The sequence below is a fragment of the Ambystoma mexicanum genome, chromosome 14, assembly GCF_040938575.1.
Source record: "Ambystoma mexicanum isolate Mex_15411 chromosome 14, UKY_AmexF1_1, whole genome shotgun sequence".
Classification (NCBI taxonomy): Eukaryota; Metazoa; Chordata; class Amphibia; order Caudata; family Ambystomatidae; genus Ambystoma; species Ambystoma mexicanum.
The window spans coordinates 179,139,687-179,166,961 of NC_090940.1; positions in this window are offsets into that span (position 1 = coordinate 179,139,687).

A 27,275-nucleotide genomic window follows, 5' to 3' on the forward strand; every position below is an offset into this window, starting at 1 on the left:
GATGGGCATTATGTCTGGAGATTTCATGATGGAGTTGTAAAGATTGAGGGGGGCATGGATTGAACGCCCTCTGCAGAAAGAAGGCAGAAAGATGATGGAGCGGAGGTAGTCGGAGGTGTTGGTGGAATCGTGTAAACTGGAGTGCCCTTTATTGTTGAAGTGATCCTGGATGTCATATCTATTGGTTGATGTGTGTGCAGCAACCTGTCCACAGAGCTCTTGTGTAGTGGAAGGGGTTGCATTGCAGGCTGCAGGTTTTTGAATTCTCTGATGATCGTATACTTTTTGCTCTGATGCGCCGAATCAATGCGTTTGGAGTAGTGTGCTTTCTTAGCTTTGACTACTTCAGCCATATAAAGGCGCAACTGTTGATGGTAGGTGAAATTGCTAGTGTTTGTTTTTCCTCCAGATTTTTTTTTTTATTGGAATGGTTTTAGTCTGGGGTGAACCGTTTAGCTTGTTTTGATTTTTTGTACCGGTTTTTGAAATGTCTTCTAGGGACAATACAGTCCAATGCAGAAATAATCAATTTATGGAGCTTTGCATCAAGTCTGGTTGTTGATCCACCTGCGGGGACGGTAGATTTGGTTGCTTCTAGTCTTTCTAGTAGGGAGTTGATGTGTCTTTCTTTCCACGGTCTAGTGATGACCGAGGTTTCTTTTCATGGAACTGCAAGGCATAGTGTCCCTGGATATTGTGGAAGCAATAGATAAGAGATTCCCCACTCGGGATATTAACTGGGGAGCCAGGGCTTGTTTTCATTCAATAAAATTCCATTAAGTGTGTCCGGCTATACGGTGGAACGCTTAACCATCTTGTTTGCGGTGCAGTGCATCAAGGTTAGCTCCAAGAGACTTTGTAATAAATCATCTTTCCGCAGCCAGAAATTAAAATCTCCAAGTATAGTTAGTAGCTGACGATCTGCGACCAGGATGGCAGAGGCGTAACCAAGTTTGTCAGCAAAGTGTGGGCTATAGGACCGAGGTCTGAAGATTAAGAGGCAGGTTAGTGCAACTGTGGGAGAGATAAAGCAGGTCAGAGCGAGTGATTCACCGTCCCCCAATACAGGTGAGACCAGGTAGCGCCAAGTCAGCAAGCACAAGCAGTACAAGGAAGAGATCAGGGGCACTCGTCCGGAGAACACACCAAATGCTCACGTTCAGTGCACAGGTCTCCATCTCCACCCAGGCCTCTTCCTCCATGGAGAGGAAGCCCGCTATTAGGTGAAGAAGAGGAAGGGGAGCTGGTGGATACAAGGGACACAAGCTATTCCACCACTTCCAACTCTCCTCACCAAGATGATACTTGAGATACAGATGACCCAGACCCGGAAACACAAGGTAGTCCAGCGCATCCTTCTCCACCAGACGACATTGGTGCTTGCCACGCCATGGCCTCAAAGGGGTGCCAAGAATTTGGGCTGGCCCCAGCAGAGGAAAAGAAAGACTTTTTTCTTTTTGATGATATGGTTAAGCTCTGAAAAGCTGTTTTTGGAATACCCATTCTAGATCACGTTTGGCAAGAGATTGCGAACCCTGAAACACCCTTTCACTGAAACGGGAAGACTAGACCAGAAATTCAAGGCACCGGACACAACCCCAAAATGTCCAACCTCTTAATACTCTCCGAAGTCGGAAGTGTCAGCTGTGGCAAGTTGCAAAGAGCGTTCACAACACACATGTGCTACAAACCAGGAGACCGAAGGCAGAAAAATCGATGCTTTTGGCAAGAAAGTTCTAACCATCGGGGCAACAACAGTTAAAGCGGCCAACGCCCTGGCGATAGTGGCCCGCTATGACTGTAAAATGTGCCACTGGTTGGCTCCCATCTTAGAGCATTTGCCCCAAGAGCAGCGAAAGGAGGCCATGACAATTGTACGTGAGGGCGAGGAAGCCTCAAACCATAGTATAAATATTGCAGTGGACCTCGCAGAGACAGGATTCAAACCAGTTGGCAATGGGGTCGTCCTAAGAAGGCAAAGGTGGCTGCACTGACTTTAGGCAGGAGGTGCAACATAGTCGTTGACATGCCATTTGAGGGAGCAAAAGTTTTTGGTGATGTAATCAACGAGGCTCATAAGACAATGAAGGCGGACTCCGATACTGCTCGATTATTGGCTGCCTTACAAGGCAGAAGGTCTTTTCATCCCTTTCGGGGAGCCTCAGGTAAAACCAGGGTGTCTTTCACAAGAGACTCCAAGGGCTACGCAAGTTCCGGCTACTACTCCCAATGATATAGAAGGAACTACCAGTCTTCCCAATGCAGCAGGGACTACCACCAACCACAACACACACACGGCTCGGCCATATCGCAGAGAGGTAGGCAGCACAAAGCCCAGCAATGACTGCCCCAAAGGCGCACCAGTGGGAGGAAATGTGGCTCTTCATTTCAACAGGTGGTGATCAATTACAAATGACAGATGGGTGCTAGATGCCATCCAACATGGCCATCTGATGGAATTCAAGCGCAAACAGAAACCCTTACCACCCGTAATGGTGTTACATCCACACTGTCGAATTCTTCAGCAAGAGGTGCCTCAAATCTTAGAAAAAATGGTCCTTCCTCGATTGAGGGGAAAAAGGAGTATATTTAAGATAATTTGTAGTAAAAAAAAAAGTGGTGACCGATCTTGGACTTAAGAAAATGAAACAAAAATATAAATCAACAAAAGTTCAAAATGGTTACACTACAAGACATCATGAAGGCCGTACAGCCCCACGAACATCTAGCGGCTTTACATTGAAGATACCTACTTTCACATCCCAATACATCCGAGGCACCGACATTATGTCAGATTCAAAGTTGGGGAAAGTCATTACCGGTCCGAGTGCTTCCGTTTGGCCTCAAATCAGCCCCCAGGACTTTCACCGAAGGCCAAGCTCCAGTGGCAGCTTTCCTCAAAAAACAGGGCCACCACGTCTACCCATACCTAGACGACTGGTTGGTCAGAAGCCCAACACATCAAACCGCGACTTCACTGATACAGACAGGATTTGCGATCAACTACGCCAAATCCTGTGTAGTGCCATCAAAAAGTTGGGTGTTCCTGGGAGCACATTTTTTCACAACACAAGATCTAGTTAGAGCCTTGGCCGACAGAGTGCACAGATTAATAACCCTGGAATGCTCATTCACCCCAAACAAACAAATCGCAGTGCACGGATACATGGCTCTACTAGGAACCATGTCGCCCTGTATTCTACTGGTACCCAATTGCAGACTACACATGCGACTAGTACAGCGTTTCCTAGCTACCAGATCGTCAAACCCAAGGTTCATAGGGGGACAAGAGGACCATCACTCCTGCACTCAAGGTCACTGAAATGGTGGATGGGGCTTGACAACATCTCTAAAGGGATGCCACTTGTAGAACCGACTCACCAACTCACGATCGTGACTGACGCCTGCTTGGCGATTTGGGGAGCTCACCTATGCAGACAACAGATCAAAGGCCTGTGGACTCCCGAAGAATAGACCCCACACACATGGCCTGGAGCTACGAGTGGTCCATTAGGCCTTAAAATCCTTTCTTCCACTGATCCAAAACTCAGTAGTGCGGAACTTCACGGACAGTAACACCACAATGTTTTGCCTGGACAAGCAGGGAGGAATGAGATCAAACACCTTGTCTCAGGAAGCCCAAACCATTTGGCATGGGGCCATTCGCAACAACATTGCTCTTCAAGCATTCTGCCTACTGGGGATAAACAAATAGGCAGCCACCCTTAGCAGGGACTCTACACGAATGGTGTCTTCACGGCAACCAAATAAGATCTTCGCAGCGTGGTGCCAGCCTCCTCTGGACCTTTTCACCACAATGTCCAACAAGCAATGAAAAGAATTTGAAAGCAGGCTGCCGCACCCAAGCTCACAATGGGACGCGTTCTCATTCCCACAGATCAACATCTTCGCTTATGCGTTCCCTCCACTTCCTCTGATCAGGAAGGGACAATCCCGATGATCTGCAAATACCCATGCAAAATAATCCTGGTGGCACCATACTGGCCCAGACAAACCTGGTTCTCGGACCTCCTCCAGCTATCGACGGACAGCACAATGCATCTGGGGTCCCACACCAACCTCCTTTCACAAGACAACTGTGCAATACTGCATCACGACCCACACTCCCTCAAGCTGACAGCGTGACTCCTGATCACGCTGAATTCGCCCAGCTAGACATCCCTCAGGAATGCCAGCACATACTAGCAGCAACTAGGGCTCCTCCACTAACAGCTGGTACAATCAAAAATGGAAAAGATTCTGCACGTACTATTCACAGCAACCCAACCTACAACCACTGACCATACAACCACAACAGGTGCTTCCTTACTTGCTGAAGCTGGTCAAGGAAGGTCTTGCTATCTCCTCCATTAAAGTACACCTGGCGGCAATCTCAAGTTCACCAGAAAAAGAGTGAGACCTCCCCTTTACATCGATTGACTCCTCAAGCTTTTTTTTTATAAAAGTATTGTTTTGCGCTTTTCCACCAAAGAAAAGAATACCACCGGTATGGAGCCTAAATCTGGTCCTAGCTGGCCTCATGAAAGCGCCCTTTGAAACTCTTTGACGTTCCTTATCGCTATTACGTCCTCAGACGAGTCTCGGAACTACAGGCATTAGTGGTGGATCGTCCATACCTCCGATTTGCAAGGGACAAAGTCATTCTCTCCACCAATCCCTACTTTATCCCGAAAGTACCATCTTAATTCCACAAGCATGCAACTATCATGTTGCCTACATTCTTCCAGAATGCCAGCTCCCCAGCGGATAAAACATTACACTCCCTGGATGTTAAAATGACGTCAAAATACTACCTGGACTGGACAAAATCCTTTAGAGCTGCAAGGCAGCTCCTTATCGCTTTCGGACCTTTAAACAAGGGAAAAGCTATCGCAAAGCAGGGTATTGCAAGGTGGTTATCCTCTGCTAATTCCTTCTGCCACGCAAAGACCAACAGGTCACTACAGACTACAGCCAGGGTACATTCTACAAGGGCTAGAGCGGCTTCTGCTGCCCTCTGGTCGGGAATGCCCATCAAAGACATTTGCCAGTCAGCAGCATGGACAGTGCCCCCACGCATTCACTAGGCACTACTGCCTGCAACAACAGCATGCAGAAGCCGTGCAAATGGGACGAGCAGTCCTTCAACAGCTGTTCCAGTTAAGTAAGCCCTGCAGCCTCCAGGGTTCTTGGTAGTTATGTATACTTCAGGCATGGGCATAGAACACGCAGGTTTTCCAAGTCTTTGTTTGCCTGGGTTTTCTCCTCCAGTCATGTATACTGCTATACAATCTATTCACAGTATGTGAATCTATGAAAGATCCAATGCTGGAGAAGGGAGTAGTTTCTTACCTATAACTCCATTTCTCCATCATTGGTATCTTTCATAGATTCACATGCACCCTCCAGGCAAACATCCCCTTCAGGGGGTTATCCTCCATCTTGAGTGGTTAAAATGTGAGGGGAAGCTGCTGGGTCGGAGCTACCTACTCAACATCTTATTGGTAGGGACCAAAAGCACCCACAACAACGTTGATGGGACACTCAAGGTGTCAAACGTTTTTCCATAGGAAAAGTTCTAAATTAAAGTTCCCGGGGATTCCCAGCCTGACGGGGAATATTCACAGCATGTGAATCTATGAAAGATACCAACGCTGGAGAAATTGAGTTACAGGTAAGAAACTACTCCCAACTGGCTTACACAGAAAACATTGGTTCATTGTGATTTCTAGATCGTTACCTGGTCAGGTGATGTGCCCTTTAAACATACAGGGTCTGGAGGGTGGGTCAGATCTATCAGGTGGGGGGTACTGTTGGGTGCAGGATAATGTTTTTCTTTGACTTGCAAACCAATGAAAAAAAGGTGTTTCTGTGTGCCGTGACCAGAAATGGATCTGTAAGCTTGGTTTCTCCAACACCATCTTGAAAGTATAACCCTCACAGTACAGGCATCAGGATTTCCATTCTATGATTAATTGGGTCAGACCATACTAGGAAACATGGCAAATGGGCACCCCCTTGCAAAGTGTATTGTGATGAATCTAGCAACATCGCCGCTGATTCCCTGGAAGGAAGCTTCTCTTACGTAGCCAGGGAAAGGAAGAAGCTACCCGACTCTGACTCTGGGCATGGCTATCTGCAGGAGGACTATTTCTATTTGTATCGTGCTGGTCGCCCGCAGGCATTAGGGTGCAACAAATAGATGCTAGACAGTGGGACATATGTAGACAGGACAGCTGGTAGGCCGGAGTGAGCAAGGCAATTATATGAGATACTGTTTCCGTCTCATTTACCTAAAAAGGAGGGTTTTCAGTTTTTTTCGGAAGCTCATGAGGTTGGACTCTAATCTCAAATTTGGTGCGAAGTTGTTCCATTTGTCAGCGGCGAAAGTAGGAAAGGCTCTACCTGGTACGTTCATTCTCTTATATGACGGTACCACAATTTGGCTGGAATTTTCTGATCTTAAACTGGACCCTGTCTTCCACCTTAAGCCAGTGCAGTTGTTTTCTTGCATTGCTAATGTGTTATGTTTAGGTTTTCTGCTTAATAATTCTAACTGCATCATTTTGAATGTGTTGGAGTTTAGAGATACTTTGCTTACTTGCGCTGAGCGTTAGAGCATTTCCGTAGTCGAGACGTAAGAGGATGATTGCTCTGGCTACGGTGGCGCAATTCTCCTCACTTAGGAGCGGTTTAATTGCTCTCAAGAGTCTTAGATAATATGAGCAATTTTTACTCATATACGATGTATGTCTGAGCTTCAATGCTCATAGATTCCATGTAGGGGATGACAAACTCCAGGGAGACAGAAAAATACTGAATTTGAATAATTCTTCGGCTGTAATTCTTAATGACACCCATGCATCTTTGCAACATTCCTGTATGGCTTATTATGATGTTGATGGAGAATACTTGTTTTCATGGCCAAGAATATTAGTTACTACCACCCGACCGACCCACCTGGTATAGTACTGAGACAAGGAAGAGGGACGTAGTAATGAGGATGACCAGAAGTGGTAAATTAACTCTGCGTTCTAGTATTTGGAAAATGCAAACCAATGCCGAGAGAGGCAGAGACTGCTGCTGAATCCAACTTGTCCTGATGATGGGTGTTAGAATATAATATGCATGTTTCTTAGCCCTAAGCTAATCCCTTTTTTGTGATCAAAATCCTGTTCTTTTAGTAATATTCAAAATGCGATTGCATTTGTCAGTCATTGAGTAGAAACAAAATAGAAATGTGTTCATTGCTTCCTCTGTCAGTCATTGCAAGAAAAAGCTGGTTCGTGCAGAGGCCATGGATCATCTGACTGCCCGTCACTGATAAACCTATGTTAAATAAAATAAGGACAGGTCCTCCTATTCTGCGAAGTAGGTAAGACTGTTCGAATATGGCTCTATTCTCTTAACTAAATGTTATGTGAAGACTGGCCGCACTAAGCAGAGGTTAGTTACACAAGAGTCATAGTGTTCAGCCCTTCCACTTTGTTAAACGCACGAAAGGTATCTTTTAAGGTGTGACCATTGTTGGAACAGAGGGCAAGTGGATTCGGTGCTTAAGGCCTCAAACATAAGTCACTGTCTGTGAAGTGGCAGAAATAGCTTGTAATTAAAGCCATAAGCAAAGTGAAGACTTTTGACAAACATCTGTTGAATATGCAATTTGTTCTGCCTTCTGGGGATTAGGATATTATTGTGTATGTAGTCTGAACATATTTGTTCTCTTGCAAATGAATAACACATGACCTATGCTAATGCAGGCTTAATTTTCTGTATAAAAGAAGATGCTGTGTACTTTTCAGGCACTCCACTTCTCCACTCTCCATGAAGTACTGGTCGAAAAGGAACCTGAAGTCCGCTCGAGTGTGATATGCGCAAAATATATCTTACCTTGCAATTTTGAAACTCTGTCTCAGATATTCTACTTTGTTTGAATTATAGTGCTTAGAAGTCTGTTGAGACATCGAAGGCAAGTAGACTGCAGGACACAGCAAGGAGGCTGACAAAAGCGATGTGCCGAGAAACTGAGACGAGAGAGTTTGCTGCATTATTGCCATGGGCAGCTGCTAAAAGCAGAGTAAGGCAAATCGGTAACCAAGCAGCTAACGGGACGCACTCCCAGTCAGGGGCTGAGAGCAAAGAAGACGTGAGATGCAAGGAACATCAAAGCCGCCAGTGAAATCCAGTAAGACCAGGGACAGTGAATTGGGACACCAGCGAGCTTCAGGGTGAATGCAATGTACCATTGATAGTGCGAGAGAGCCTAATTAAAGGAACTGCAAAAGTTAATACAAACACAAACATTGTTAAAGGGTCAGTGACCAAGTACTTATAAACATAATTTCCTGGGTACAAGAGGGAATGAATGGAGAATAGAAAAGCCCTGGCAGGATAGTGAACCAGGCAAACCGAGAGCCTGGAACTCGCAGCGATGAGAGGGTATAAAAAGCCTTGGCAGGAAAGTAAACCAGGCAGCGTGCAAGTGTGGGACCTGCACCCAAGTGTGAAACCCTTGCAGGAGAGTAAACCAATATTAAAAGGGAAGGATTGTATCCCTGTTAAGGATAAGTAACAGTTACGAATACCATGGCAGGGGACTACACAGGGGTAGAAAAAGGATTGAGAAAGCCCAGGGTTCAGGACCCCTCCTTGAAATTGTGGAACAGTAACAATCCATGGGAATGGGAAGAATAAAGGGGAGACTCAACGGAGGAGTCCCCCCCCTCTCCCTTTTAAACTGTGAAGTAAAACATTGTATGAAAGGAGAAATGCAGGGGAAGAGTGATCCCTCTGAAGCAGTGGAACGTTATTGTCTTTTTCCGAAAGTACTGGATAGACAGTGGAAGACCAGAGGAAACCTAGGGGAAGGGAGGACCCCTTTTCCTGGTGGTGCTTTATTCCTTTCCTTTTCTGCGCTTTAGAACTTTGTTTTGGAACTTTGAAAGAAAGCTATAAGTGTTGCACATCATATATTGAGTTTAGTGTGCAAGGGTCAATTTAGGGTTTTTGGATACAGGATGTAGGGCGCTTTTTGTTTGAACATTCCGACACAGATGGCCCTTCGTTTTGTTGAGGCAGGGAAACTCCTCGGAGAGCAGGGCTAGATAGGATTTTCTTCCCCAACCCTTTCTATATTTCATCTTAATAAAAGTCTGTGATGAAAAGCATAATGCCATTGCGTCTTACTCTTGATCCCTTGCATTAGGTACAGAATAGAATAGACCTGGCTACCAATGAACATTCAATCGGGCCACCCTAGTGTCAATAGCTGAGATAATTAGTCTGGCCCGCATTTGTTTACTGTTTACACGAGGGATTCACATAGTAAGATACTGCTAATGATCAGATGTGCTGCATTTTAATTCTTGATAAAAATATTTTTGTAGTGGACTTAGAGTTCCTGATCAGCTTGCTTTGGGATTTTTGCAGCCCATCAGTATATATGTGGCTTCTGCACCTCTGACACTGCAACATCAAGACCTCTTTTGCCAAGCGTTATGACTGCCATTGCCGCTGGAGCAATCTGAGGAAATGAAAAAATGCTGCTTCTGGAATGGCTATTTGAAGGCACACTTTGCCATGCATTCTTGTGGCGTTTGAAACCAGCACAAAAACAGTGCACCATGAACCTCTGATGGTAGTGAAAATCAAAAGGAGCCTTTTGACGGGAAAATGTAAAAGTGAAAGCTAACCTACAAAACACTGCTTTAGCAAAATTACCTAGAAGTGTGGAGCTGGTTCAGTAGGTCATTAATGTAAATCCCAGCTCTTTAGCCATCATTTTGTAAGTTCTCAGGAGAACACTACCTACCTTGAAGTAGACATTTTTGTAGTGCCTTTATCCCATTGGTATGGCCTCAACGAGCTTGTGGTGGGAACGCCCTTGCGGGACTGAAGTCCAAGGTGTGGGAAGTTGTTTGAAGGCTAGAATGCATGTGTGCATTTGGCTAAAATAAGGAGATTTGAGGGCTGGTTGTGCTGCAAAAGAGCTACCCAGGAAGTCAGGCAAATAGATGGGTGCTGAGTGGAGGAGAATGTGTGATGGAGGAAAATGTGTGCTAGCAAGAGAGAATCTTCAAGTGTCCAGCAAGACCGAATTTATCGTATGTCTTCATTGTATTCTGATGGAAAAGAGGTGTTGTGAGCAGTGTTTAAGCCTGTTGCAGCGTTAAGTGATGAACACGATTACATTTTTCTCATAGTCTTTGCTGCAATTCTACTGAATGTGGGTGGGTAAGTGCTTATAGCCAAAGTTCATTGCAGAGGTGCATGCATACGTCCCTTGAGGGTCAAATGGAGCCTAGTCATTGAGGTAGTTGGGTGCTAATATCATCTGTAAGGCTGTGTTCTCCAGCATGGGGTCTGGCATGGATTCACATGCTCATGAATATTCCCCGTCGTCAGGCTGGGAATCCTCGGTAAAGAAAAAACCAGTATCAGTTTCGTTTCTGATCTGTCTTTCGTAGTAATAACCAATCACTGGTCTCTGCGTCATACTGACCACAGCCAATGACTGCCCTCTACCTAAGCACCGCCTCTGGCAGCCATCTTCAGATTTTTACCGCACGTTCATGTGTTGGGATCCTCGTGCTATTGCTCTCGAGCCTTAGTGCTATTTTTTTTTCACGTTTGTCTCAAAAACTTCGTTTTTTCGGTCAAAAGAGCCTCAAGCTCCACCGACTCTCCATCCGATCAACGGGGGCCCGTGTCGGATTCGTCTGCGCCCCTCAAGGGTGAAGATCTCGTCGAGCCACGCTTTTGGAGGACTCCAGAAGTTTCTCAGGCCCGGTCATGGCCCAGGAGAAGGGAAGCTTGACGCCCGGAAAGCTGTTCAGGGTCTGCCCTGGATGCCAGCTGCAGAACGTCTTCAAGGAGGACGAACACTCTTTTTGCCTTTACTGCCTACATGAGGACAAGACGCACGTGGAGAAGGACTGTGCGTTTTGCGGCAACATGTCGGAGCGGACAATGAAGGGCCGCCATCAACGTCTCGCCAACTGGCTTGAAGGGAAGAGCCCGTCCGGCGAGAGGAAGAAATCCGAGCGGTCTTGTAAGACCTTTGAGGACGCCCCGGCGACGGGGGTCCAACATAAGGCCAAGCACCGCGAGTCCGCTGGCACCGGGAGCGCCGAACGGTCGGGCTCTACGGGCGCCAGGCTGGGCGCACCCTCCCCGGCACCATCAACCACGAGCCAACGCTCTGGGTCGGGTAAGAGGAAGGCTGAGCACCCGGCGAGGCTCCTGGAGAGGCCCCGGTCGAGCTCAAAGGCGGAGGGGGAGCGAGGCACTGTCCCCCCCCCCCTCAAGGATAAGGCGGTGAGCGCACCTAAGGTGGTGAAGGCCTTAATCCATCCGGCCAAGCCCTCTATCGAGTCTGTCGCGGCGGCCCTGGCTCAGCCTATGGAGGCTACGCCAGTGGTGGCGACCTCGGGGCTCAGAGTCTCCCTGCCACCTCGGAGGGAGTCCTCTTTTGTGCCCATCGATAGGACCCCCGTGGGGAAGAAAAGGGGGGGGCAGGGCGTCGTCGTAGATTCGGCCTCAACCTCGGAGGAGGAGCTGGTCGGAGTCTTAAGCCTCGGCGTGGAAGAAGACCGGCCCGTCGGGATGGATCCCGACGCAGGTGATGACGACATCGTCGAGGGTACCGACGGGGCCCCTGATCGCCCGTCGGATTCCCCTCTGCCAGCGCCGCGAGACAGCTCGGCGGCCATTTTGTTGGCTATACAGTCCTTATGCTCAGAGATAAGGACGAGACTACCGTTGCCGACGGAACCTCTCCCGTCGGGGGACCCAGAACCGGGACCTTCTGGGGTTCCCCCTACCAAGAAAAGAAGGATCCACCCTCCTCCTCCTTTTCAGCCGTCGCGCCCCTTCCAGCCCTCCTCCCCGTCCACCCGAGGGGATGATACGGGGACTGACACGGCAGCGACGGGTACGGACGACGAGGTATACGACGAGGATGTACCGTCGTCGCCTCCCACCAGGGCTTCTCCGCCCGACGAGATTGGATCGTTCCACTCCATGATCGCCAGGGCATCCGAGCTTTTCCAACTCTGCCCTGAGGAGAAGAAGAAGGAAGGTTTCCTTTATCAGCGGCGCGAGGCCAAGAGGAAGACGGTTCTCGCAGTGCCTCTATTGGACGACATTTGGGATGAGGGCCTCACCCTCCTCAAGAACCCTTCCACAACGCCAGCTAGAAGAGACCGGTACGAGAAAAAGTACCGGGTCCCGGACACGGCCCCCCTGTGCCTCCGGGCGCAGCCTACCCCGGACTCCGTCGTCTCCGCGGCGGCCAGGAAAAAAGCGGGGGGGGGGGTGCGGCCTCCACATCGACTTCCCCACCGGACGGCGAGGGAAAGAAATTGGACGCTATGGGACGCAGAGTCATCTCGTCTGCAGCGACGACGATTAAAGCTGCCAACGCCTTGGCTATCGTGGCCCGATACGACAGGGAGCTCTGGTACAAACTGGCTCCCCTGCTGGACTTCTTGCCGGACGACAAGAGGGCAGAGGCCCTGGAGATCCTGCAGGAAGGTGAGGTGGCTTCGGACCACGCCATTACCGTTGCGACGGACATCGCCGACACTGGGTTCCGCCAGTTGGGCAACGGCGTTTGCCTTAGGCGGCGTGGATGGCTCAAGGCTACGGACTTCCGTCAAGATGTTCAGACCAGAGTCCTGGACATGCCCTTCGATGGGAACAACCTGTTTGGGAAAACAGTGGACGATTCCCTTCAGGCCATTAAAGCGGACACCGAGACGGCCCGGGCCCTTGGAGTTCTGCAACGACGACGGACGCCCTTTCGGAGCAGCGGAGGCAAGGGCGCCTCCAAAGGTTCCGGCGGCGGTTTCTCCTCCTACCGTCAAGCGGCCCGCTCGTCGTCTCAGGAGGCCTACAGAGGACGAGGCAAGTCTGGCGGACCCCGCCGTTGTCGCCAAGGACAAGGCGGCAAAGCCTCGTCGAAGCAAGATTGAACCGGCCGTGGGGTCGGGCCCCCACCGAAGCACCCCGGTGGGAGGCCGGCTGGCGAGCTTCATCAGCGTGTGGGAGTCCATCTCCACCGACCGTTGGGTGCTGGACGCCTTGGCCCGGGGCCACGCGCTCGAGTTTCAAAGAAAGTGTCCGCGCGTCCCCCCCCGTGGCCAGGAAAGAACTTCACGTCCCTCAACTTCTCCTGGAGGTAAAGGCGATGCTCAGGAAGGGCGCCATCAAACTCGTCCCAAAGAGGCTTCGGGGCTCCGGAGTTTACTCGAGATACTTCCTCGTGAAGAAGAAGACGGGGGGGGTGGCGCCCCATCCTGGACCTGCGACGTCTGAACAAGTTCATCAAGGCGCAAAAGTTCCGGATGGTCACCCTCCAGCACGTCCTGGGTCAGCTGGAGGAAGGAGACTCCCTGTCATTGTTGGATTTGGAGGATGCCTACTTCCATATTCCCATCCTAAAGGGGCACCGAAAATTCCTCAGGTTTGTGGTCCAAGGGCATCATTACCAGTTCAAAGCCCTCCCCTTCCGACTACGGTCGGCACCCAGGGTGTTCACCAAGTGCCTCGCACCGGTGGCGGCGCAGCTGCGCCGCAAAGGGATCCACGTCTACCCCTACCTGGACGACTGGCTCATCCGAGCCAAGACAAAGGGAGCTCGCCGTGGTTCACACGGCAAGGACCGTCCAACTTCTCACGGACCTGGGATTCTCCGTGAACTACGCCAAATCCTACCTGGTACCCGCGCAAGACGCTCTGTTTCTGGGAGCGAGGCTCAACACAGTGTCCCTTCTGGCCTCCCCGTCGGAGGAGAGGACCAGGACCATCCTGGGCAAGGTGCAGCGGATGTTGGTGGCCGACGCGGCCAAGGTGAGGTCCATCAAGTCCCTCCTCAGAATGATGTCTTCCTGCATCTACCTCATTCCCATGTGCAGGCTCCGGATGCGCCCGTTGCAGGAGTTCCTGGATGCGCGCTGGATCCAAACGACGGGCAGCTTCGAGGAAAGGATCACACTCGACGAGAGTTTCCGACGAGCGATCCGGTGGTGGGGCACCCGCACGCATCTGACGGCGGGCATGGACTTCCAGACCCCAGCCCACCAGGAGACAGTGACCACGGATGCCTCCCTGGAAGGGTGGGGAGCGCACACCGAAAATCTGCACGCAAGAGGCCTTTGGCTCCCGACTGAGAAATCCTTACATATCAACGTCCTGGAGCTCCGTGCAGTGTTTTGGGCCCTCAGGTCCTTCCTTCCGTCCCTCAAGGGCAAGGTGGTGAGGATCTTCACCGACAACACCACCACCATGTTTTACATCAGGAAACAGGGCGGAACCAGGTCCCCAGCACTGTCCAAGGAGGCGCAGGACCTGTGGCATTGGGCAGTCGCCCAAGGGATGTTTCTGGTGCCGTTTCATCTGGCAGGGATAAAAAACACCATCGCCGACTCACTCAGCAGGGAGCTGCGCTCGTGCCACGAGTGGGAACTACGGCAGGATCTAGTGGATCGCCTCTTCCGACGGTGGGGCACACCCCAGATCGACCTGTTCGCGACGGCGACGAACTCCAAGTGCCGGAGGTTCGCCAGCAGGTTTCCCCAGGCGAGGAGCATGGGCGATGCTTTCTCGTTCCCCTAGGAGGGCCTGTTCCTCTACGCGTTCCCTCCTTTGCCACTGCTAATCCGGCTCGTCAACCAGCTCAAGAGGTCACGGTGCAGGATGATCCTCGTCGCACCTGCGTGGCCGAGGCAGATATGGTTCCCGGACCTTCTGGACTTGTCAGCGTCCCCGCCAATCAAGCTGCCGGTGGACGCGGATCTGCTCTCCAGGGAAGGAGGCGCCATCCTCCACCACGACCCGAAATCGCTGAACTTGCAGGCCTGGCTCCTGCAGCGCTAGAGTTTGGAGGATACGACATACCGGCCGACTGCAGAGAGATTCTTGCAAAGGCCAGGGCGTCCTCGACTCTTAAATGCTACGGACACAAATGGAAGAGGTTCTCTGTTTGGTGCCACGCACAGAAGGTTAACCCTCTACGGATTACGGCTCCCCAAGTACTGCCGTACCTGCTGACGCTGGCCAAAGCTGGACTGGCACACGCGTCCATCAAGATTCATCTTGCTGCGATCTCCCGATACACCAGAACCACGGTGCGGACGTCCTTGTGGTCTCGTCTGGTGAAAGAGTTCATGAAGGGACTGTTCAGATCGTTCCCGCCGGTGAAGGCTCCGGCCCCGGCGTGGGAGCTCAACGTGGTGCTGACCAAGCTCATGGGACCTCCGTTCGAGCCTCTGCACTCGGCCCCGTTGAAATTTCTGTCGTGGAAAACAGCGTTTCTTGTGGCCATCACCTCCGCACGACGGGTGGGAGAGATCCAGGCCCTTTCCTGCAAGGCCCCGTACTTGACTTTTCACGGCACAAGGGTAGTGCTCAGGACGCACCCCTCCATGCCCAAGGTACCGTCGGACTTCCACCTCAACGAACCCTTGGTGTTGCCTGTATTCTTCCCGTCGCCTTCGTCGCCGGCTGAGAGGACTTTGCACTCGCTGGATGTGACTAGAGCGCTGAAGTTCTACGTGGACCGCACAAAGTGTTTTCGGAAGATGTCACAACTCTTTGTGAACTTTGGACCTGTCAATCAGGGGAAGGCTCTCTCGAAGGCTTCCATTTCCAGATGGCTCTCCGGCTGTATCATGTACTGTCATCGGTTGGCAAACAGACCGCTGCCTGGCCGTCCGAGAGCCCATTCCACCAGAGCGATCGAAGCTACCACGGCGTTCCTTTCTGGTGTGCCCCTGCTGGACATATGCAGGGCTGCTACGTGGAGGTCGACGCACACCTTCACGAAGTTCTACTGCGTCGATCGGGATTCCAGGGAGGAGTCCAGGTTCGGCCAAGCAGTGCTGCGCAACCTGTTCGCCTGAGGTGAGCCTGGTGGGGAGGTAAGATGCTTAATGTTGAGTTTAATGCAATGCTTAATGTTGAGCCTTTGCCACCTCCCGTGGTTGTGCATGTGTGTACTGCTATGTATTCTTTATTCATGAGCATGTGAATCCATGCCAGACCCCATGCTGGAGAAGGAACAAGTTACTTACCTGTAACTGTTGTTCTCCAGCATAGGTCTGACATGGATTCACATGCGAACCCTCCCGCCTACCCCTCTGCGGCTCTTCACTTGGTCATACTGCCACTTCACGTGCTTCCAAATCTGAAGATGGCTGCCAGAGGCGGTGCTTAGGTAGAGGGCAGTCATTGGCTGTGGTCAGTATGACGCAGAGACCAGTGATTGGTTATTACTACGAAAGACAGATCAGAAACGAAACTGATACTGGTTTTTTCTTTACCGAGGATTCCCAGCCTGACGACGGGGAATATTCATGAGCATGTGAATCCATGCCAGACCCATGCTGGAGAACAACAGTTACAGGTAAGTAACTTGTTCCTTATCTCTAAGAGGAAGAGGGCATGCCAGCCTAATACATCTTCTAAGTGTAATAGGCTGTTTGTGGTCCTGGAGCTTATTATTCCAATTTCAAATATCTTTAAGTGCATTTATCAGCAATCTCCATAAATCTTTGACATCAGATAGGCTAACAGCATCGATCCTCTAGGCAGGGTGCAATGGACAGGAACCCAATACTTATTTCATTTGCTGGGGGGCTATCCTGATACATATCCTGAGGAAAAAAGTACCACCGACCCTCAAACTGTCAGCAGCTATATACAGGAAGCATGTGCTCACCAGGCTGAGTGAAGGTCAGGTGGGCTTTTTTGTTGTTGTTTTTGTTAGAGTACACCGAGTGGTGTGCGGTTTGAATGAGGATGGGCCGCCACGTGACATGGCCGGCCTTCACTTGTAGATGTATGCACATGTGACTTGTTGATGTGAGTGAGACTGATGGATGCGAATGATGCTGCGATTATATACATAAGGGTGGGGAAGAGGATTTCCGGTTGGCGTGGTGAATAGCCAAGTTTTGAGCGTTTTTGTGAAAGGAGAGAGATTGTCAATGTAGTGGATGTGGAGTGTAAGGGCGTTCCAGATGGCGGGGGCTTGGATAGAGAACAAGGAACCTTACAATCTGGTGGATTTGTAATGGGGGATAACAAGGAGAAGAGCAGGGCCAGAATAGAGGTTTCTGGTGGGTTGATGGCGTGTGAGCTTATCCTGGAGCAATTTGGGTCTGGTGTTATGGAGGGCGTAGTGACTGATGCACATTACTTTAAAGGTAGTCCGTTGGCTGATAGGGAGCCAGTGTAGCACTCTGTGTGGAGCTAATATGTTCTCTTGGTGAGAGGGCAAGGAGGAGACAGCCAGTGGAATTTTTTATTCTTTGGAGCTTCCTGAGCTGATATGCCAGATTTGCATAGTCTATGCAGGAAAGGATGATGGGCAAGGATTGCAGAGACTCGGTGTGGGTAGGAGAGGTACAGGAAGATTTGCCTGAGGATGCATAGATAGAATAGGCAGGTTCTGGACACCGAGTTGATGTGGTGGGAGAGTGATAGATTTGAGTCCAGCGTTCACCTGAGATTTCTTACCGAAGTGGATGTTGCAGGAGTGGGTCCTAGCGAGTGTAGCCAGGGGATTGGTTGGGTAAGGAGAGTGGATTTGCTGAATATTAGGATTTCCATTTTGCCAAGGCTGAGGAGAAGCTGGTGCACCATCATATAGTAGTTGACTTCAAAGAGGCATGAGGGGAGGTGGCTGGAATCTTAGGGATCTTGAGAATGATGTGGATGTCATCTGCACAATTATAGCAGATAAGGTTACGAGTGTGGGGAGTGGGCTAAGGTAGATATTTGGAGCGGAGACAGGGAGGCTCCCTCCGGGACCCCTTTTGAATCTAGGTGAGAGAGGGAGCAGAAAGGGGGAGTAGCATAATTTGCGAGCAGTTAAAGAGGAAGGAGGAAATCCATGTTGGAGCAGAGTCATTGATCCCTGAAGAATGGAGCCTGTCTGCGAGTATGGCGTGGTTAATGGTGTCAAAGTCAGGCCGATAAAGCAAGGAGGGGTGAGTGCAGCGCATCCTTCCGAGTCTGCTGTTCTTTTTAAGTCATCCCAAACGACACAAGAGAGGACTCAGTTCCTCGGTGGGTTCTGAAGCTCACTTGGGCTGAATCCAGAAGGTTGTTGGTTTCTGTGAACGGTCCAGCTGTTAGTCGGAAATCTGGTTAATGCAAGTAAATGAAGAACACACTAGTCACAAAACAAATATATAACAATATTTGATTCTCGCTTCAAGTGGGGGTCTCAGGTTCAGCTATGTCCGCGAACAGCCATAGAGAAACTGGGCATTCATATGGGGGACAGACCGCCTTAAGTACACTTCAAAATCGGCTTTGGTTACTGAAATAATATATAGTTTACGACGCACGTAACGCAGCCATTTACCATGGGAGTATGAGGAGATTCGCTCTGTCGTGTCTATACAATTTACTGTCTCAGAGCACTAAGGTTCACCCTGTTCCCAACGCACAAACATTCCTGGACACCCTTATCTGTGTTCTTCCTCCTACTGAGGACACTTCACATTCGGCTCGGTACTTCAATTAGCCCTACCAAGGATGTGCATGGTACGCCATGTTTCCTAAACATTGGTCGCACAATTAACTCTGGCAAGCCGGAGACAGGGAGAGACATAAACTATTCTTTATCTCTCTGTCTGTGTCTGTGTGCTCAAGGCTCAGAGCTGCTAAATTCCATTAGCTAAGAATTCTTTACACAAATGCATTCACCAGCCTTTTTGGGCTGCCATCATTATTCTGCAGGTGACATGAAAACCGCATAAGTGAGCAAAATAACCAAAATGGAGCCTGAGGACCACACTAAAATGTGTACGCCTAGGCTAACTCAAATGACACAGAATGGGTGGCAATGAAGCAGATGTTAGAGATAGGGTGGTAGGGAAGGAGGGGGGGTCAAGAGAAGGTTTCTTTGAAGAGCTGTTTGACGTGAGACGTTTTGAAGGCTCCAAGGAAGGTACCTGAGGAGAGGGACTGGTTAATAATGGACTGTGCAATGCTGCCTGCACATGTTGTCGATAGGATGTTCTTAAGACGGGAGGGGGGGGACGGAGGTCTCTGGGGGAGCCTGAAGGTCGGCTTTGCGCTAGAACATGGAGGAACTCATGGTGTGAGATGGGGATGAGAGGACCGGCATAGAGGGAGGAGTAGGGCTGGGACTTGGTGGGGAACGGAAAGCGGCGGGGTGCCAAAGCTAGTTTGCAGAGGATGGAACCGTGTCTACCAATAACGATATTGTGAAAGTGGTCGGACAGAATGTCGCAGAGTGATTGGGAGTTAGGGGTTGAGCAGTGTGGAGTCTTGTATTGTGTGATGATTCTGTGCAGTTCCTGGCTAGGGTTGCAGGAGTTGGAGATTTGGTTCCCATATTAGTTACTTTTCGCTTTTCTAATTTCTGACTGGTAGGCCCTGGTCAGTCTTACAAGTGAAATTTTGTTTTGAGGTGTTGGGTTGTTTATCCAAGACTGCTCCAGGCAGTGCTTTATGTTACGCTCACCTGATCTCTGCGGGGGCGTTGGGGCACAGTTGGGGCCCTCCCTGGAGTTGACTCCTCTGGATCCGGCTCTACCCTCAGCTGCTGTAGGGTGGACTGCTCTGGTCGCTGGTAAAGCCCTTGGGAGAAGGTGAGAGGGAGTGAAAATGCGGCGGTTGGATTGCGATCCCCATCGAACTCCTCTTGCCAGAATGAGAGAAGCATGCATTTTCCCATAAACTCTCACCTGTTGTTTAGTAAAGATGAGCTCTCCGCCCTGCTTCTCTTCAGGAGGGGCGCTGTAGATAGACCTAGTTGCTTCACTGGTCCGTATATGTGATGGCCCAGACCGGCTGTGACCAATCCCTTTTTTGAGGTAAGTGTTCGTAATAATGATTATTGTTCGTAAGTTTTAGCAATGTCTTTTCCAACAGTTCTGGCTCGTAAGTCTAATAATGTCTTTCCTTTCCCAATAGATGTGAAGATGGCCCAGCAGAGTCGCAGTGTTGGGAATGAGCCTGCACTGTGCCAGAAGGGTGATGGAGCAGCCCCACTGGTAGGTAAGTGAGTTTTTAGGTAAAACGCAAGGCTTGGGTATTGCGCGGCCAAGCGTTTGTTTATGCAGTTTCTAACCTTGTGCGTTCCTTTTCTCCTGCAGTGATAATCTGGCATCGACTGGTGGAGAGCGGCGGTCCGAAAACCTGTCAGCGGCTGGTAGATGGCAGATCCTGGACAAGAAGAAGACTCCCACGTAGGTGCGCTCGGACAGGTGAGGATGAGACAAGCTGCAGGCGATGGATTTGCAGGAACAGGTAAGGTGCGCACTGCATTGAGAGCGATGCTATGGCTGGATTCAGGTAAGGTGCGCGTAGCGTTGGGAGCGATGGTATGGCTGGATTCAGACAAGATGCGCGCTGTGGGCGATGGTAAGGCTGGATTCAGGCAAGGTGTTTGCGGCTCTGTGAGCGATGATATGGTTGGATTCAGGTAGGATGCGTGCGTTGCAGATGATGTCCAGGCCCAGCGTGCGGAGCTGGAAGCAGGTAAGAGCTGCAGACGGCAGAGAGCGTTACGCTGCCCTGGGCAGATTAACGTGAAGCCTCTACATGCGGGTGGGGCTGGCTTAAATAGCCTGGCTCCAGCTACTCCCATTTAGCCATGCCTTGTGGCCCCACCCCACCACTCCCATAGACTCCTGCACGTGCCTGCCAATGTCTTCCAATGGCCACACCTGGCCTGAGAGCATGTTCCTTGGATTCAAAGTGTGCAGAGCACACTTTCTCATGAGCCTGGCGCCAGAGGTGCCAGGACAGGGTCCATTTGGACCCTTTAGAGGATGAAAGTGTTGGCCCTGGGTTGGTGGCCATGACAGCACTCCCCCTCAAGGCCCCTATTACAGGTGTTGTTCTTCCTGGCTTGGTGGGATTTTCTCGATGGAATCGCTTGACTAGTCGTGGAGCATGGACAAACTCGACGGTTTCCCATGTACGATCCTGAGGTCCATAACCTTGCCAATCAAGTAGTATTGCTTTGATCGCACTATTTTGGAATCCAGAATGTTCTTGACTTCATACTCTGGTACACCTTCTATTATTTCTGGCTCAGGTGGTGTTGTGATTAGAGTGTCAGGTTTCATTGGTTTTAGAAGGGATACATGGAACACCGGATGGATTTGCATGCTGGCTGGTAATTCCAATTTCATGGCAGCTGGGTTAATGATGGCTTTGATGGGGTAAGGTCCTAGGTATCTTGGACGGAAGGCCAGAGGACCCTTCAATGGAATGTTTTTGGACGCCAACCAAACTCTATCTCCGACTTGATACTGTGGGGCCTCTTTTCTATGCCTATCCGCAAACCTCTTTTGTTGTTCCTTGGCTCAGTTCAAGTTTTTGGTAGCCTCTTTAAGGGACTGAGTGATGGTTTTATGTAAAGAGCTGATTGCTGGCATTTCCAATTCGTCAAGCGGATCGAAGGAGGATGTTCTAGGATGTCGGCCATTCATCGTGTAGAATGGTGTATGTCCGGTACTGGTATGGATAGAGAGTTATTGTAAGCAAATTCAGTCAACCAGAGAATGTTTTTCCAGGACTCTTCTGTCTGCTGTAACGTACATCTCGGGTATTGCTCGAGAGTCTGGTTGGTTCTTTCCGTTTGACCATCGGTTTGGGGGTGATGACTCGTGGATAACCACATGTCGATTTGAGCTATCTTACAACATCTTTTCCAGAAAGCTGAGACGAATTGCGCTCCGCGGTCAGAAACCAGTACAGATGGAAACCCATGCAGTTTGACATTTTGCTCTAAGAATACTGTGGCTAGACTAGCAGCAGTGGGAAGTCCTTTTAGTGGGATAAAATGTCCCATTTTAGAAAATAGATCCACTACGACCAAGATTCTTAAACCCCTCGCAGGGTGGTAGATCGGTTATGAAATCCATAGACAGTGTGTGCCACGGTGCCGGTGGTACTGTTAATGGGGCAACAGCCCTGCAGGACGTGACTTGTGCGATTTGAGTTGGGCACAAACACTGCAAGTTGAAACAAAATGGGTAACATCCTTTCTCCAGGTGGCCACCAATAGTTCTTTTGGATCTTGGCTCGAGTCGTAGCAATCCCAGGATGTCCTTCCACTAACGACTCATGGTAGTTGGATATCATTATGTTTTGTATTTCCTTGTCTTGGATATATAGTCTTCCTTGAAAATAAGGTAAGTTGTCTTTAATGGAATACTGATCTCCCTTACGCAGCCAATCTTGTTGGGCAGATTGATCCATTTGGGATTGTAGATCAGTCTTCAGTGCTTCCCAGCCGGCTGTTACTGCAATCTAATGTTGAATCTGTTTCTTTCGGGAATAATAGCCACTGGTTCAGGTGGACTGAAGGTATCTTTGTCTTCCCCCATGCGAGATAAGGCGTCTGCTTTACCATTACGCACTCTGGGTCTGTACATTATGATGAAATCGTATTCAGCGAAGATAAAAGCCAGCGAAGCTGACGCGATGATTGAGCCTTAGCCATTTTAAAATATTGCAGATCAGTGATCTGTGATAACCGTGACCGTGTGTCTGGCTCCTAGAAGATAGTGTCTGCCGGTTTTGGGGGCTCCTTTAATCGCTAGCAATTCCTTGTCAGTGATTGCATAATTTCTTTCCGGTGTGGAATATTTACGGGGCCAAAACGCTATGGGATGTAATTGTCCCGTCTCGGGATCCCTTTGTGATAGTAGTGCCCCCATGGCTGTACTGGAGGCGTCAGTCTCAACCACATAAGGCAACTCAGTTCGAGGATGTCTAAGGACAGCTGCTGAGCTGAAGGTCTGTTTTTAATTCTTGGAAGGCGTTCTCCGCTTCTGAGGACCAGAAGAATGTTTCATTCTTTTTTAGGAGAGAAGTGATAGGATGGACGATCTGCGAGAAGTTGGGGATAAACCGTCTGTAGAAATTAGCAAACCCGAGCACACTTTGCACTCCTTTGGTAGTGGTCGGGGAAGACCACTGAAGAATGGCATCTACTTTGTGTGTGTCCACATGAACTCCTCGTGGAGTAAGCATGAGGCCCAAAAACTCAACTTCTGTAACATGGAAAAAGCATGTTTCTAATTTGGCAAACAGCCGATGCTGACGCTGTTTTTCTAGAACTGCCCTTACATGGCCTACATGATCTTCCTTGGATGTTGAGTAAATCAGGATATTGTTGATGTAAACTAGGACGCAGACATCTAATAGTTCGTGAAGTACGTCGTTCATGAAGAACTGAAACGCCGCTTGTGCGTTGCATAGTCCAAAGGGCATCACCTGATATTCGAAAAGCCCATAATTAGTTCGGAAGGCTGTCTTCCATTCGTCGCCCTTTTTAACTCTCGCGAGGTGATAGGCTCCCCGTAGGTCTAGTTTCGTGTAGATGCAAGCATTCTTCACCTGATCGAGTAATTCGGGGGATGAGTGGCAGAGGGTATCTGTTCTTAACAGTGATTTGGTTTAGTGCCCTATAATCTATGCACGTTCTGAGGTCCCCCTCCTTCTTGGGCACGAAGAAGAGAGCTGAGGAGGCTGAAAACTTAGACGGGCGGATGAAACCGTTAGCTAGGTACTGATCTAGATAAGTCCGTAGATGTTGGTTCTCTTGTTCAGTTAAAGCGTAGATTCGACTGCAGGGTATTTGTGCTCCAGGGACCAGGTCAATCTGGTAGTCGTAAGGCCTGTGTGGTGGTAGAGTATTCGCCTGTTCCTTTTGGAACACGTCTTGATAGTCCAAGTACTCAGGGGGCAAGGCACCAGAGAGTCCCAGGATGGGTTTAGCCTTGACTTTTGGATTCTTCATGTTCTTGTGGTAGCAACTATTGGTGCTCTCTGGAGGAAAGGTCAGCACTCGTGTTCGCCAGTCAATCCTGGGGTTATGTGTTTCCAGCCACGGCATTCCTAGGATCATCTGGAATTGGGGTGCCCCGATATGATCGAAAGAAATGTCTTCTCTATGACCGTCCTGTCACATCAGCTGAACTTTGTCGGTATGTTGTGTTACTGGGCCAGATGACAACTGGGAGCCATCCACTGCAGTGACATTTTCCGATGTTTCTGCTGAAGAGGAAGGCCTATTCATGCTGCCAGATTCTGATCGATGTAGTTACCCACAGCTCCACTGTCAATATATGCTTCCAAAGCATGTACCTTTGTTGGTTGCAGGTGGTGGACTACAAGTACCGGAATGACCAGGTGTGAGGTCTGAACAACTTTCTTCATTGCGCTTGACAAGTGGACCTCTACGCTTGCCGGGTGTTGGAGTTTTCCAGGGTCTGACCCTTTTCATCGTTGCTATGATGCGTTGCACCTACTACTTTCTTGGATGGTTTTATTGGGCAATCCCGAAGAAAATGTCCTACCTTGCCACATTATAAACAAGGTTGTTGCCTCCTTTTATCTCTTTCGGCTTTGGATATAGGGACCCTCAACCCCCCAATCTGCATGGGTTCCGTTGGCTCACGAGTCTTTACGTGGTTCTCCCTGGGTCGCATATAAACCGACCTCCCTTCAGTTCTAGTGCGGTCCATTTTTCGGTCTTGTAACCTACGGTCCAGTTGCACCGTCAGATTAATGTACTCTGCAAAACACTCAGGAGGGTTGACCACTTGGGCGAGTACATCCTTCAACTCCCCATGCAAACCTTGGTAGAACAATGTGGTTGTTTTTTCTTCAGGCCAGTTAGTTTGTGCAACAAGGTGGTTAAAGGTGGCAATGTACGTCAGCAGATCTTGACTTCCCTGCCTGAGGGACAATAGTTTGTTATCCAGGGCCTGTCCTTGGGCATGTCTAGCAAACAATTTTTCCAATTCCCGTTGGAATTCCACAAAATTGTGAAGTACAGGGTCATCCTGATTTACTAATGGTATGGACCAATCCGCTGCGCTGCCTCCCAAATACAACAGTACCAAGGCAACTCTGGCACTATCATTAGCGAATGCACCAGGGCGACACAAAGTGAAGACGACACTGGTTCATAAATATTGCATATTTATTGGGATCAACGGTGAATCGTTCGGGTGGGGCCAAAGTTACTGCCCCCGGAAGTACCATTTGAACTGGTGGAGATGGCTGTGGCAAGGAAGTTGGTGTAATTCCAGGTAACTGACCTTTCCCTGCATGATTTTGAAGCACCTGCCGTGCCAGATTGCCATGTCGTCCTTGAGCAATAATAAGATCCCTCCTTAAGGCATTAGTCTCTTGTCTGGAGGCATGCACTTCAGCCCGTAGTTCCCCCAGTAAAAGGGCCAACTGGTCAGTCGCTGCGGTTTCCATAACGCCCAGGCAGAGGTTCGGAGAGGCTTTGCATTCTGTTATGCTCACCTGATCTCTGTTGGGGCACGGTTGCGGGCCTCCCTGGAGTTGACTCCCCTGGATCCAGCTCTACCCTCAGCTGCTGTAGGGTGGACTGCTCTGGTTGCTGGCAAAGCCCTTGGGAGAAGGTGAGAGGCAGTGAAAATGCGGCGGTTGGATTGCGATCCCCCTCGAACTCCTCTTGCCAGAATGAGAGAAGCATGCCTTTTCCCATAAACTCTCACCTGTTTAGTAAAGATGAGCTCTCCGTCCTGTTTCTCTTCAGCAGGGGCGCTGTAGATAGACCTAGTTGCTTTACTGGTCCGTATACGTGATGGCCCAGACCGGCTGTGACCAATCCCCTTTTTGAGGTAAGTGTTCGTAATAATGATTATTGTTCGTAAGTTTTAGCAATGTCTTTTCCAGCGGTTCTGGCTCGTAAGTCTAATGTCTTTCCTTTTCCCAATAGATGTGAAGATGGCCCCGCAGAATCACGGTTTTGGGAACGAGCCTGCACGGTGCCAGAAGGGTGATGGAGCGGCCCCACTGGCAGCTAAGTGAGTTTTTAGGTAAAACGCAAGGCTTAGGTATTGCGCGGCCAAGCATTAAGTGTTTATGCAATTTCTAACCTTGTGCGTTCTTTTTCTCCTGCAGTGATAATCTGGCGTCGACTGGTGGAGAGTGGCGGTCCGTAAACCTGTCAGCGGCTGGTAGATGGAAGATCCCTGAAGATCCTGGATGAGAAGAAGACTCCCACGTAGGCACGCTTGGACAGGTGAGGACAAGACGAGCTGCAGGCGATGGATTTGCAGTAACAGGTAAGGTGCGCACTGCGTTGAGAGCGATGGTATGGCTGGATTCAGATGAGATGTGCGCTGTGGGCAATGGTAAGGCTGTGTTCAGGCAAGGTGCGCGCGGCGCTGTGAGCGACGATATGGCTGGATTCAGGTAGGATGCGCGCGTTGCAGAAGATGTCCAGGCCCAGCGAGCAGAGCTGGAAGCAGGTAAGAATGGAAGCAGGTAAGAGCTGCAGACGGCGGAGTGTTACGCTGCCCAGGGCAGATTAACGCAAAGCCTCTACATGCGGGTGGGGCTGGCTTAAATATCCTGGCTCCAGCCACACCCCTTTAGCCCCGCTTTGTGGTCCCACCCCACCACTCCCATAGACTCCTGCACGTGCCTGCAAATGTCTTCCAGTGAGCACGCCCGGCCTGAGAGCACGTGCCTTGGATTCAAAGTGTGCAGAGCACACTTTCTTATGAGCCTGGCGTCAGAGGCGCCAGGACAGGGTCCATTTGGACCCTTTTAAGGATGAAAGTGTTGGCCCTGGGTTGGTGGCCATGACACTTTAGGGTTTTAATAGATTTGCGTTGGGCTGTATACCAGTTGGGGTTAAGTCCGGTCTGAGATGTATGTCTCGTTGGAGTGGGGGGGGGGGAATAAGAGCGCTGGAGGGCCAATGATCGAAGAGTTCAACGGAGGGAGGACCTTCCTGGAGAGTGTGCTGGAACTGAGTTAAGGAATGAGTTGGCTAGATCAGGGTTAATAGTAACCTTATTTGAGAGAGGGACAGAGGAGGGGGAAGTTGGAGAGGGAAGGCTGGTATGATGGGAATGGGAGGGTGGAGGAGTACCGGAGGGAGAAGAATATTGCAGAGTGATCTGTCCAGATTAGCAGGTGGGAGTAGGGTGGATATCTGGTTTGTGGGACTGAATACAGTTGAATGGGTGTGTCCTGCAGTGTGGGTCGGGAAAGATATCCGTTGAGTCAAGTTGAGGGCTTGCAGGTTATCAGTGAGAGAATGGGTCACAGGGTTTGAGAGGTATCAAACCGGATATTAAAATCTCCTAAAACGGTGAGAGATGGATGCTGAATTAAGGTTTCTGATAGTAACCTTGCTGTTGTAACCAGGGGGTCTGTAAAAGAGCACAAAGCTGTGGGTGACGGGGGTGGGGGGGAGAGTTGTATTTTTACTAGCAGTGATTCAA